The following is a 14,597-nucleotide window of genomic DNA, read 5'->3' on the forward strand; positions in this document are numbered from 1 at the left end:
GCCTGCTGCTCCCAATAAGGCTCAGCTGGGGTTGTGAAACACCTGTGTCTTTATTTAAATAAGGTTCTTCCACCATCAGTGTCAATCTATATACAAGTATTGCAGGATTAGTCAGGCAGAGGCAGCCTTCCGCTAGGAGGCCTCCAGTTCCCTCCCTGACTGACTTCTCCCTAGCTGCCCCCCACCTTCTGGCTCCCTCCCAGCCTTTATAGCTCTTGGCTTGTCAGGCCAGCAGGTGTTGCCAATCCTCAGGCCAGCATCGGGCCTTTTCCATCAGCCCCAATCTGCTTTCCCCCATTGGAGCTGACTGGGTCAGGGGCTAATTAGGTGCTTTTGCACCAGCACCCTGCTACAGGGGGGAAATAACAGGTGTACATGTGTTACTTTAATGAGCCAGCAGGATTAATTTTAGTGAAGTACAAAACTTGAGAACCTCTCAGATACTGAATGACTTGACTTCTCTTAAAGCCCATGATCGGCTCAGAATCCATATGGAGGGAAGACTGCACTCATGAGGGTGAGAGGGGGCAGAGGAGCTCACAGGAAGTATAGGTCTTGCAAAAGAGGTGCTCTCTAGGGCCAGGGGGAGCCAGGCAACAGCGGAATCAAGGGGCATCTGTATGATCCTGAACAATGTGTGCGTTAAGGGAGTGGTTATTCCTGCACAGAAGACAATCAGGCCTAAGGCTAAGAACTTTGCTTCTTTGGGATGCTAGCCATCCACCTGGGGTATGTTGAAAGTGAATCCATATGACTTCTATATAGTCCCAGACTCCCAGGTGCTACTGGTCAGATTTTGTATTTTGTTTGACATTCTGAAAAATAATTAAACTATGAAAATATCCTCAACAGCTGACAGTGCCTGGTTTATTACACATAATCATTAGAAAAACCAAGTCAGAAGGCACCATTATGATAATTTAGTATGACTTCCTGGGTAACACAGGCCCTTACCCAATAATTTCTGAATCAAGCCCATAACTTCTGCTTGTGCTAGAGCATATCTAGCCAGAAGACATCCAGTCCTGATATAAAGACATCCCTAGACAAGCTGTTCTTGGGGCTAATTACTTCAGTGTTGAACATGTGTGCTTTAATTCTAGCCTGAATTTGTCTTGTCTCAGCTTCCATCAATAGGATCTCACTACACCTTTTCTGCTATATTAGAAACCTACTCAGTTCAGCAGTTTCCACACAGGTCAAGGAGTGGAAGGAGCATATCTTGGATCCAGTTGTTCTCCTCTTCTGTGTCCCCTCCTTCAGCTCTGCTTGCTGAAATGGAGATTCCCTCCCTTTCCACCCTCCCTGCCCAAAGTTAGTCAACACACTTCCTCTATGACAAGAAAAAAAATCAGTCTGGATTTTTGTGACTACTTAAATGCACTCAGGAAGAAGTGAGGAGGTATACTTGCCAAGTTTCAATAAAACACAGAGCCAAACTTGAAACGAGTGATCCTATAGGAATGCTACATAATAACACATGATATCCTTAAAATTCCTTATGGATTTCCTGAAATGCAGAACTTTTGCTTCCTTATGGCATATAAAGAAGGCTCAGAAAAGTGTATTTTTCTTTTCCTCATCCTCCCAAAAAACTTTTCCTTTGTTTTTTATGTCTTAGTGTAAGCTCTGGTCTAGCCTAGAAGACTCTTGGTTGAGTGAAGAACTAGAAAAAGTTACTACCTCCCAAAAGCCAAGAGAGTGAAAGCTGAGCAACTGAGAGAAGGGATTTGTATTCTGACTACTTAAAACGCCTTCCTCTCCTGCACCTGTTTAACATAATTGACAAATTAACAGTTTGAAGAAAGGAGAAGCTGTATTAAAGATTTAGCACAAATCTCCTGCCCCTTCAAATAAGATGAGAGCTAACAATATACATCCTCAGACTTCAAGCAAAATCAGCAAATACCAGAGCTGATATATCTAAGCCCCTCTCCCCACTCCCTTCCCACCACCACCATCACCAACAAAAAACCCATAGGGGTGAGTTTTGGTTTGTTGTTAAAAAAGGGGGCAGGGGAGAGGGTTTGGTCTCTTTTAAGCAGAAGTCACAAGCCCAATTTAAAAATCTTTTGCAGGTTTCCTTTAAGCAGGAATTTGTGACAGATGATTAGCCCCTTGTAGTAGAAATAAAGGAGTTTTAGAGACCACATGAGTATTAAAACTGACGTTATTTTAAAATAATGAACCAAACATTCATAGAACGGTTTTCAGAAAGAGTACATTTCTTTAAAAATTTAGAAGAACCAGAGAGCAAAGTCTCAGTCCTTTCAACACCTGAGTAACTTTACTCACATGAGTAGTCCTATTGAGCTCCCTTGGCCTATAGATGCTTAAGCATTTGTAGGTCAAAGGCCATAACTGGTGTCTGAGAGCATCTCAAAAATGGCTGTCCCACATTTAGGAAATACTTCAGCAAGTGTAACTGATCTATTTTGATAAATCTGCAAAGCATTAAAATGCACGCAGTCATGAAAACTGATGAAATATGTGCAGTACTAAGTGTTTTGTTTATTAGAAGAATGATCTGCATTGAGACTGGAAAATAAAGACTGGAAAACAATTTTGGAATTCAATGGAGACTGTCACAATTAAGCTTACAGACAAAGTGAGGGAGATAATAACTTGTATTGGACCATCTTCTGTTGGTGAGAGAGAGGAGCTTTTGAGCCACAGAGACTTCTTCAAGTCGGGGAAAGGAACTTGGAGCATCACAGCTGAATACCTCATGGAGTAACTTTCCCAGACTTGAAGAAGTTGTCTCTGTGGCTCAAAAGTTTGTCTCTCTCACCAGAAAAAGTTGGTCCGATACAAGGTTTTCCCTCATCCACTGGGTCTCTCTAATATCCTGAGACTGACGCAGCTAAACTACACTGCATACAACAATTAAGTTTGTCATTCATAGGAATCACATCAATTTACGAAACAATCGGTACACCATAAAATGTTGAATACATCTGTGACAGAAGAGACAAAACCAAAGTGAAATTAACAGTATACAGTGATAAGAAATTACCAGTAATTGAGGTATTAGCTATGCTGTGTATATAAAGTCAGAGAGGGCCTGCTTCTCCACTGTCTTGTATCTAGTGTAGTCATCTAGTGTACACCTGTGAAAGATAGGTGTAAATCACTTCCAGTCTGTTCTCGTGCATTCTGGCACAAAGGGGTGAGTTAGTACAGAATCAGGCCCTGGGAAATTAGATACTTTTATTTATTTTGGCTCTGAAACTCAGCACATGTTAGGGATTAAAATGTGTGAAGATATACAACTGGAACATATTGTGGAGGTCTTGTGAGATCCAAATGAAAATATACTAGGAAAATACACAGACTGTTTGAAATCTATCATGCTAATGGCAAATTAAACTGTTTAAATGCTGAGATAACCTCAGTTATTATCTCATCCCAGAAAATTCCATTTGCACTCAGGTTGAGTTTTGAAAGAACTACTTTAGGATGATAAAGTTATGAAGTCTCACAATCAACTGACTGGGCACATCCACTGGAAGGAAAAAAATCTTCTAGGTATGTCAGTGAATATATCTCGATACAAAGGAACATTATAAAGCTCTAACAGTCCCAATTGTGGAAAATGTCAGTAGTGGATTGGCTGGAGCAAAATGCTTTCCAGATTTTGGGTTCATCTGGTGGCTTTTGGCAAATATTTTGGGAGAAAAAAAGTTCTGTGGAAACTACATTTAACCTGTCATTTATCACATACTGTTTCTTGTGGTAGCTGTGAGTCATGTGTGCTTCAGGCTTCCTAGGTACTACTTGATTATGATATCATAATCCAATAATTGCCTTCATAGGGGTGTTTGTCAGTGATGAGGTGGAAAACACAAGTCATTGCTGGTATTTGTGTAAGGTAAAGTGGATAGAGATATAGATACAAATAATTACTTAAGGTGGCAAATAGTTTTGACTCCCTCAAGGAATAGGATCCTCTGGAAGAATAACATGAGGGGGAAAGGAGTCCAGGAGAGCTGGCTATATTTTAAAGAATCCTTATTGAGGTTGCAGGAACAAACCATCCCGATGTGTAGAAAGAATAGTAGATATGGCAGGCGACCAGCTTGGCTGAACAGTGAAATCCTTGCTGATCTTAAACACAAAAAAAAAGCGTACAAGACATGGAAGATTGGACACATGACCAGGGAGGAGTATAAAAATATTGCTCAGGCATCCAGAAGTGAAATCAAGAAGGCCAAATCAAACTTGGAGTTGCAGCTAGCTAAGGATGTTAAAAGTAACAAGAAGGTTTTCTACAGATATATTAGCAACAAGAAGAAGGTCAAGGAAAGTGTGGGCCCCTTACTGAATGGGGGAGGCAACCTAGTGAGAGAGGATGTGGAGAAAGCTGAAGTACTCAATGTTTTTTTTGCCTCTGTCTTCACGAACAAGGTCAGCTCCCAGACTACTGCACTGGGCAGCATAGTATGGGGAGGGAGGTGCCCAGCCCCCTATGGAGACAGAAGTGGTTCAGGACTATTTAGAAAAGCTGGATGAGCACAAGTCCATGGAGCTGGATGCACTGCATCCGAGGGTGCTAAAGGAATTGGCGGATATGATTGCAGAGCTATTGGCCATTATCTTTGAAAACTCATGGTGATCAGAGGAGGTCCTGGATGACTGGAAAAAGGCTAATGTAGTGGCCCATCTTTAAAAAAGGGAAGAAGGAGGGTCTGGGGAACTACAGGCCAGACAGCCTCACCTCGGTCCCTGGAAAAATCATGGAGCAGGTCCTCAAGGAATCAATTTTGAAGCACTTGGAGGAGAGGAAGTGATCAGGAACAGTCAGCATGGATTCACCAAGGGCAAGTCGTGCCTGACTAACCTAATTGCCTTCTATGGTGAGATAACTGGCTCTGTGGATGAGGGGAAAGCAGTGGACGTGTTATTCCTTGACTTTAGCAAAGCTTTTGATATGGTCTCCCACAGTATTCTCGCCAGCAAGTTAAAGAAGTATGGACTGGATGAATGGTGGATAGAAAGTTGGCTAGATCATTGGGCTCAACGGGTAGTGATCAATGGCTCCCTGTCTAGTTGGCAGCGGTATCTAGTGGAGTGCCCCAGGGGTCGGTCCTGGGGTGGTTTTGTTGAATACAGGCTTTGGAGCTGTGCTCCGGCTCCGCTCCAGGCAAAAACATGCAGCTCCACTGCTCCGGAGCTGCTCCAGCTCTGCGCTCCACTCCAAAACCCTGGTTGAATATCTTCATTAATGATCTGGAGGATGGCATGGATTGCATCCTCAGCAAATTTGCAGATGACACTAACTGGGAGGAGTGGTAGATATGCTGGAAGGTAGGGATAGGATACAGAGGAACCTAGACAAATTAGAGGATTGGGCCAAAAGAAATCTGGTGAGGTTCAACAAGGACAAGTGCATAGTCCTGCACTTAGGATGGAAGAATCCCATGCATTGCTACAGACTAGGGACTGAGTGGCTAAGCAGCAGTTCTGCAGAAAATGACCTAGGGGTTACAGAGGACAAGAAGCTGGATATGAGTCAACAGTGTGCCCTTGTTGCCAGGAACACTAACGGCATTTTGGGCTGTATGAGTAGGAGCATTGTCCTGTGTTCGGCATTGGCGAGGCCTCATCTGGAGTACTGTGTCCAGTTTTGGGCCGCACACCCACCACAAGAAGGATATGGAAAAATTGGAAAGAGTCCAGCGGAAACACAAATGATTAGGGGGCTGGAGCACATGACTTATGAGGAGAGGCTGAGGGAACTGGGATTGTTTAGTCTGCAGAAGAGAAGAATGAGGGGGGATTTGATAGCTGCTTTCAACTACTTAAAAGGGGGTTCCAAAGTAGATGGATCTAGACTGTTCTCAGTGGATAGAGGTCCGAAGAAGTTGAGTTCGTGTGAGGAATAAAATATAGTTAAGAGGCTGATTGTGTGTAGTTAAAGTTATATTATGGATTTTTGTGTGTGTGTGTGTGGGCGGGGGGAGGGGCGGGGGGGATCTGCACCTTTCTAAACTGCCCTAGCATTGGGTTTGTCTAAGGCACTTTCCTCTAACTCCCTTAAACCCTGGGTATTAGGCCATGATATGTATGGACTAAAATTGTAGGTTGATCCTGTCATTAGCTTCTATCTGCAGGCCCAAAATGAGTCTATTTGTGACTATGCACCAAGTCTGCTATTGGGCTTATCACTCAACTTAATAGGCCGCAGGTTTAAAACAAAGAAAAGGAAGTATTTCTTCACACAATGCACTGTCAACCAGTGGAACTCTTTGCTAGAGTATGTTGTGAAGGCCAAGACTATAACAGAGTTCAAAAAAAAACTAGATAAATTCATGGAGGATAGGTCCATCAATGTCTATTAGCTAGGATGGGCAGGGATGGTGTCCCTAGCCTCTGTTTGCCAGAAGCTGGGAATGGGTGACAGGGGATGCATCACTTGATGATTACGTGCTCTGTTCATTCCCTCTGAAGCACCTGGCATTGATCACTGTCAGAAGACAGGATACTGGGCTAGATGGACCTTTGATTTGACCCAATATGGCCGTTCGTATGTTCTTAACCCTGAGCCCAGGCTATGATTGGGACCACTGTGTTTTTTCTTTGTGGTTTGAACACATTTGATATGGATATGCTGAGATGCAATAAACCCACAAAGTCCTTTTTAGGGTAACTTTTTAAAGTGGAATCGTGTTAATATAGCGAGCCTTGGAATTTGGTTCAGTGTACAGTTTTTTTTCTGTCTCTTTCAGTGGAAGTTTTGTCATTGTTTTCGATGGGAGCAGACCATCTCCTTGCATATGTTCTCTGATTCTCCTAATGGCATACTCACTTTAACAAGTGTCGATAAACCAAATACTGGATCTTAAATAACAGAAAGCTTGTTCTAACAAACTATATGCAGTTTAGTAAGCACTGTCTCTGTACACTTCTAGGACATAAAATTGTATTAAGGTATATTTTTTCTCTCCTTGAACTCCACCAAAATAATATAAAAGATTTTTTTATATCTCCTACCTCCTCCTCAAAGTGGTGAATGCACATTATGTTCTATTGTACTCATAATTTTGATTGACTACATCCTGTATCTTTTTTTTCTTTCATACTTTGTAATCACAAGATTAAAGTCTTTAAATAAAAAACTCATTTTTGCTTTTATGCTTGTCTCATTTCAGGCTTCTCTGAGAAATCTTGGTAAAGCCATTAACAACAAAAAAGGAGGGTACTTGCCAATTGTCTTCACACTTCTGACATTTGAGAGATATTACAGTCCACACACTGCTCATTTATTTTCCTCTAAGATCCATTGTTTTGAGTGGGTTTGCTTTTTCATTGCTAAAAATCAAAAGTATCTAAATCTCTCAAGGTCAAAATAGGTTAGACTGGATGACCCTTGCAGTGCCTTCAAACCCTATGATTTTAAAATAGAGAGAGCTGCAGGAGCATTTTACTTTCCATTTGCTTGTACCATAAGAGTTTCTATTGCATTAACAACCATTCTGTTTACTTTTTGTCACGAAAACTGTTGTGTATCTTTAAATTGTGTGTGTTCTAGTAAGTTTATCAGTAGTTCTAGGTCCCAATTAACCCAATGTATGCCATGCTTCATTGGGACTACTTGCAGTATGTAAAGTTAAACACGTGCCTGAATGTGTGTAAAATTGGGGCCCTGTATTCATGTAGGGGAGATTGTTTTATAGGAGATTAATTTAGGAAGACAAAACTGGTTTATGTTTAAAATGGATTGCTGTTTATACTGACTATGAAGCCTGCATCAGTGATATATTGACTTCTGGTAAGGGTGAGTACGCACATTAGTATTCTTAGCATTACTGTTTTATTGGTTAATTTATTGGTGAGCATAAACTTGCACAGTAGATCTGTAGATGCATAACTTTGAAGGCCAGAAGGTACCATTGTGATCTTCTAGTCTGACCTTCTGCATAACAGGCCACAGGACTTTCCTGAATTAATTTCTGCTTCATATTCAACAGCTGTAATTGAACTAGAACATATCTTTCAGAAAAATGTGCAGTCTTGATTTAAAATTTTTCAGTAATGGAGAATCAATCACAACTCTTGATAAATTGTTTCAGTAGTTAATTACCCTCAAAGGACCTTTTGCAATTGACATTTATTACTGGTTGGATAGAGAATGTGTCTCTATCAGAGTGCAAAGGAAACTGGAGGAAAGCTGTTACAGTAGGTCTTGGCTACTGAGTTTAAACCTACTGTTTAAACATGGGTCTGCTCTGAAAAGGGACTATAAAAATGGCACTGTGGGGTTCCATGCTTATTTTATTTCATTTCCCTTAACAAATATATTGAGTTTATAAATAAAAAATATTCATCCCTGCAAGCCCAAACTGTGTTCTGAAAGGGAAGCTGGGTTCATTATTTCTCTTATGTCTTCACTGTTAGTAAATGTTCTGATGGTTAAATGTATGTCCTTGGTTACACCTGTGCAACCGGGACTGTTGTCCATGGGATTTCACAGGTGTGACTGATTGAATGATAATGCTCAAGAAGGACTAGAATCCAGTTCTTACCTCCTAAGCTGTACTGGGTTTGCAGTGCTAATGGAAGTAACTAGTCTGTTTATCATAAAAGTAAGTACAGTAACTCGTCACTTAATGTCATCCTGGTTAACGTTGTTTCGTCGTTATGTTGCCGATCATTTAGAGAACATGCTTGTTTAAAGTTGCGCAATGCGCCCTTATACCATTGTTTGGCAGCCGCCTGCTTTGTCCACTGCTTGCAGGAAGAGCAGCCCATTGGAGCTAGCTGGTGGGGCTTGGAACCAGGGTGGGCCAGCAACCCCCCTATCAGCTCCCCTAAGTTCCCTGTGCAGCAGCCGCTCATCAGGCTATCAATTGCTGAGCAGTTCAGCTGTCCCTCCACGCCACTGCCATGTGCTGCTCCTGCCCTCTGCCTTGGAGCTGCTCCCCAGAGCCTCCTGCTTGCTGTTCGGGGGTGGGGGGAAAGAAGGGTGCTAAAGTCAGGGTGTCCCCCTCCCCCCTGCTCCTTTATTCCATCTCCAAAGAGCGGGGGGCGGGAGAGACGACAGGGCTCAGGACAGAGTAGGGTGACCAGATGTCCCAATATTATAGGGACAGTCCTGATTTTTGGGTCTTTTTCCTATATAGGCTCCTATTACCCCCACCTCCCACCCCCGTCCCGATTTTTCACATTTGCTGTCTGGTCAACCTAGGACAGAGGGAGCTTCCTGGCAGCAGCTGCTGTCTCAACTTGCTCATCTACTTCAAAAGGTAGTGTGTTTAGAGTGGGGTCAGCCTACTTAAAGTGGCAGTGCTCATCTCTCTCTCTCTCTCTCTCTCTCTGCCATCAGGGCCGGCTTTAGGCTGATTCCCCCGATTCCCCGGAATCAGGCCCTGCGCCTTAGGCGCCTTTTAAATTTTTTGTACATACCTGGCGGCAGTCCGGGTCTTCAGCAGCACTTTGGCGGTGAGAGGTCCTTCACTCGCTCCGGGTCTTCAGCAGCATTTTGGCACCGGGGGGGTCTGGAGCGAGTGAAGGACCCCTCACCGCCGAAGTGCTGCTGAAGACCCAGATCGCCGCCGGGTATTCGAATTGGGCCCCGCAGTTCCTAAAGCCGGCTCTGTCTGCCATGCTGTCTCTGCTCCCTCCATTCATGTTGCCTTGTAGACTGTGAGGCTACATTAACAACAATGTATTAACCCTTGAGGGCCCAGCCGAGTGCTAGTTCATCATTTAGCAGTAAGGCATTCCTTGGGAAATATCCCACCTTCTGACTTCACCACCTCAATCAAGCTTCACAATCATCTTTGCTGTGTACAGTATTAAATTGTTTGTTTATAAGTTTTAAACATAAGTGTATATGTGTGTGTGTATATGTATATAAAATATAGTCTTTTATCTGGTGAAAAAAAATTCCCTGGAATCTAACTCCCACATTTACATTAATTCTTATGGGGAAATTGGATTCACTTAACATTGTTTCACTTAAAATAGCATTTTGCAGGAACATAACTACAATATTAAGCAAGGAGTTACTGTAACGAAGTGGGTATTCACCCACGAAAGCTCATGCTCCAATACGTCTGTTAGTCTGTAAGGTGCCACAGGACTCTTTGCTGCATTTACAGATCCAGACTAACACGGCTACCCCTCTGATACTTGTAAACGGATTTAGGGATCTCTTGAATGAAGTAGTGGTGCATTTATACAGGAGAAGGAGGATATCTTTATAAGGGCTAAGGCTATTTTTGAATTCTTCATTAAATCTCTGCAACAGGAAAGATTTCAGGAGAAATGTGGTAATAGCATGGCACAATTACTCTTAGTTAACTCATGCGATTAACCCAAAAAAAGTAATTGCGATTTAAAAAATTAATCCTGATTAATCACAGATTTAATCACACTGTTGAACAACAGAATACCAATTTAAATTTATTAAATATTTTGGATGTTTTTCTACAATTTCATATATATTGTATTCTCTGTCGTAATTGAAATAAAAAAATGTACAAACACAAAACAATGTAAAACTTCAGAGCCTATGAGTCCTCTCAGTCCTCCTTCTTGTTCAGCCAATTGCTAAGACAAACAAGTTTGTTTACATTTACAGGAGATAATGCTGCTCTCTTCTTAGAATCATAGAAGATTAGGGTTGGAAGAGATCTCAGGAGGTCATCTAGTCCCAACCCCTGCTCAAAGCAGGACCAGTCCCAACTAAATCCCAGTTCCACGCGCAGAGCCAGGTAGGCAGGCGGAGCTTCAGAGTCTCAATGCGTGGATGAGACGATGGTGTAGAGAGGAGGGGTTCACGTTCATTAGGAACTGGGGAAACTTCTGGGATGGGAGGAGCCTATACAGGAGAGATGGGCTCCACCTAAACCAAAGTGGAACCAGACTGCTGGCACTAAACATTAAAAAGGTTGTAGAGCAGTTTTTAAACTAGGAGATGGGGGAAAGCCGACTGCTGCAGAGGAGCATGTGGATCGGACACAGACTTCTCTTAGGGGAGAGTCTGATGATAGAGCATCTCCAGGTTATAGTCAGGAGCAGAGGACTGAAAAGTATAATGTAAGGGCCGGATCAGATGATAAACAGTCACATAAAAAAGAATCTGGCACATCAGAAAAAGGCAGGCTAATAAACAGGGACAAGTTTTTAAAGTGCTTGTACACAAATGCCAGAAGTCTAAATAATAAGATGGGTGAACTAGAGTGCCTTGTGATAAAGGAGGATATAGATATAATAGGCATCACAGAAACCTGGTGGACTGAGAGCAATCAATGGGACACAATCATTCCGGGGTACAAAATATATCGGACGGACAGAACAGGTCGTGCAGGGGGAGAAGTGACACTATATGTGAAAGAAAGTGTAGATTCAAATGAAGTAAAAATCTTAAGTGAATCCACATGTTCCATAGAGTCTCTATGGATAGAAATTTCATGCTCTAGTAAAAATATAACATTAGGGATCTATTATAGACCACCTGACCAGGACAGTAATAGTGATGATGAAATGCTAAGGGAAATTAGAGAGGCTATCAAAATTAAGAACCCAATAATAGTGGGGGATTTCAATTATCCCCATATTGACTGGGAACATTTCACTTCAGGACGAAATGCAGAGATAAAATTTCTCGATACTTTAAATGACTGCTCCATGGAGCAGCTGGTACGGGAACCCACAAGGGGAGAGGCAACTCTAGATTTAATCCTGAGTGGAGCGCAGGAGCTGGTCCAAGAGGTAACTATAGCAGGACCGCTTGGAAATAGTGACCATAATACAATAGCATTCAACATCCCTGTGGTGGGAAGAACACCTCAACTGCCCAACACTGTGGCATTTAATTTCAAAAGGGGGAACTATACAAAAATGAGGGGGTTAGTTAGACAAAAGTTAAAAGGTACAGTGACTAAAGTGAAATCCCTGCAAGTCGCATGGGCCCTTTTTAAAGACACCATAATAGAGGCCCAACTTCAATGTATACCCCAAATTAAGAAAAAACAGTAAAAGAACTAAAAAAGAGCCACCGTGGCTTAACAACCATGTAAAAGAAGCAGTGAGAGATAAAAAGACTTCCTTAAGAAGTGGAAGTCAAATCCTAGTGAGGCAAATAGAAAGGAGCACAAACACTGCCAACTTAAGTGCAAGAGTGTAATAAGAAAAGCCAAAGAGGAGTTTGAAGAACGGCTAGCCAAAAACTCCAAAGGTAATAACAAAATGTTTTTTAAGTACATCAGAAGCAGGAAGCCTGCTAAACAACCAGTGGGGCCCCTTGATGATCAAAATACAAAAGGAGCGCTTAAAGACGATAAAGTCATTGCGGAGAAACTAAATGGATTCTTTGCTTCAGTCTTCACGGCTGAGGATGTTAGGGAGATTCCCAAACCTGAGCTGGCTTTTGTAGGTGACAAATCTGAGGAACTGTCACAGATTGAAGTGTCACTAGAGGAGGTTTTGGAATTAATTGATAAACTCAACATTAACAAGTCACCGGGACCAGATGGCATTCACCCAAGAGTTCTGAAAGAACTCAAATGTGAAGTTGCGGAACTATTAACTAAGGTTTGTAACCTGTCCTTTAAATCGGCTTCGGTACCCAATGACTGGAAGTTAGCTAATGTAACGCCAATATTTAAAAAGGGCTCTAGGGGTGATCCCGGCAATTACAGACCGGTAAGTCTAACGTCGGTACCGGGCAAATTAGTTGAAACAATAGTAAAGAATAAAATTGTCAGACACATAGAAAAACATAAACTCTTGAGCAATAGTCAACATGGTTTCTGTAAAGGGAAATCGTGTCTTACTAATCTATTAGAATTCTTTGAAGGGGTCAACAAACGTGGACAATGGGGTTCCGGTGGACATAGTGTACTTAGATTTCCAGAAAGCCTTTGACAAGGTCCCTCACCAAATCTCTTACGTAAATTAAGCTGTCATGGGATAAAAGGGAAGGTCCTTTCATGGATTGAGAACTGGTTAAAGGACAGGGAACAAAGGGTAGGAATTAATGGTAAATTCTCAGAATGGAGAGGGGTAACTAGTGGTGTTCCCCAAGGGTCAGTCCTCGGACCAATCCTATTCAATTTATTCATAAATGATCTGGAGAAAGGAGTAAACAGTGAGGTGGCAAGTTTGCAGATGATACTAAACTGCTCAAGATAGTTAAGACCAAAGCAGATTGTGAAGAACTTCAAAAAGATCTCACAAAACTAAGTGATTGGGCAACAAAATGGCAAATGAAATTTAATGTGGATAAATGTAAAGTAATGCACATTGGAAAAAATAACCCCAACTATACATACAACATGATGGGGGCTAATTTAGCTACAACGAGTCAGGAAAAAGATCTTGGCGTCATCGTGGATAGTTCTCTGAAGATGTCCACGCAGTGTGCAGAGGCGGTCAAAAAAGCAAACAGGATGTTAGGAATCATTAAAAAGGGGATAGAGAATAAGACTGAGAATATATTATTGCCCTTATATAAATCCATGGTACGCCCACATCTCGAATACTGTGTACAGATGTGGTCTCCTCACCTCAAAAAAGATATTCTAGCACTAGAAAAGGTTCAGAAAAGGGCAACTAAAATGATTAGGGGTTTAGAGAGGGTCCCATACGAGGAAAGATTAAAGAGGCTAGGACTCTTCAGCTTGGAAAAGAGAAGACTAAGGGGGGACATGATAGAGGTATATAAAATCATGAGTGATGTTGAGAAAGTGGATAAGGAAAAGTTATTTACTTATTCCCATAATGATGATGATGATGTTCGTCCATCGTTTTCGAAGAAGACCTTAACATCTATCAGGTTGTGAGCTGTCCACGGTGCGTCTGCAAATGGCTGGTAAGGCCAATACGGGCACGAAATGTTCTGCCACATGTCGGGCAGACATGTGTGGGCACCACTGTTACAACATTTGCAGCTCTGGCTTTACGGAGTGCTCGCTTCTCTTGTGCTAGGGTTATCCTTCTGGCTTCAGATGTCTGGCAGCCTTGATGGATCAGCGTACGCCATGTCGATCGGTCTTGGGCCAGGGTTTCCCAGGAGGTGATGTCAATATCCAGGGACTTAAGAGAGGCTTTCAGCGTATCTTTGTATCGCTTCTTTTGTCCCCCGTGCGATCGCTTTCCTTGAGACAGCTCACCATAGAAGAGCTGTTTGGGGATGCGGTGGTCTGGCATCCTTGCAACATGGCCTGCCCAGCGTGTCTGGGCTTTCATAAGCAGAGTGTAAACTGACGGCAGGCCTGCTCTGGAAAGGACTTCTGTGTCAGGCACCTTATCCTGCCACCGAATCCTCAGAAGTCTGCGGAGGCAAGTCGTGTGGAAGTGGTTCAATTGCCTAGCGTGCCTCCTGTATACAGTCCAGGTCTCACTGGCATACATCAAGGTAGTTAGCACTACTGCTTGGTAGACTTTAAGCTTTGTAGCAAGGCTTATTCCACGGCGGTCCCACACGTTGGTCAGCAGTCCGCCAAATGCAGAGCTTGCCTTGGCGATTCTGCAGTTGACCTCGATGTCAATTGTCACTGCGCGGGAGAGGGTGCTGCCAAGGTATGTAAATTGGTCCACTGCTTGCAGCTTCTGCCCCTTCACTGTGATGGTGGGCTCTTGGTGTTGGG

General features: G+C 42.6%; 1 protein-coding gene across 9 annotated transcripts in view; it reads left to right on the top strand.

Moving 5' to 3' along the window:
* The window catches only part of GULP1 (GULP PTB domain containing engulfment adaptor 1), a 322,371-nt gene that overhangs the window by 55,540 nt on the left and 252,234 nt on the right, over window positions 1-14,597 (top strand). The window lies entirely within an intron of this gene.

This window comes from Mauremys mutica, chromosome 10 (assembly GCF_020497125.1).
Source record: "Mauremys mutica isolate MM-2020 ecotype Southern chromosome 10, ASM2049712v1, whole genome shotgun sequence".
NCBI lineage: Eukaryota > Metazoa > Chordata > Testudines > Geoemydidae > Mauremys > Mauremys mutica.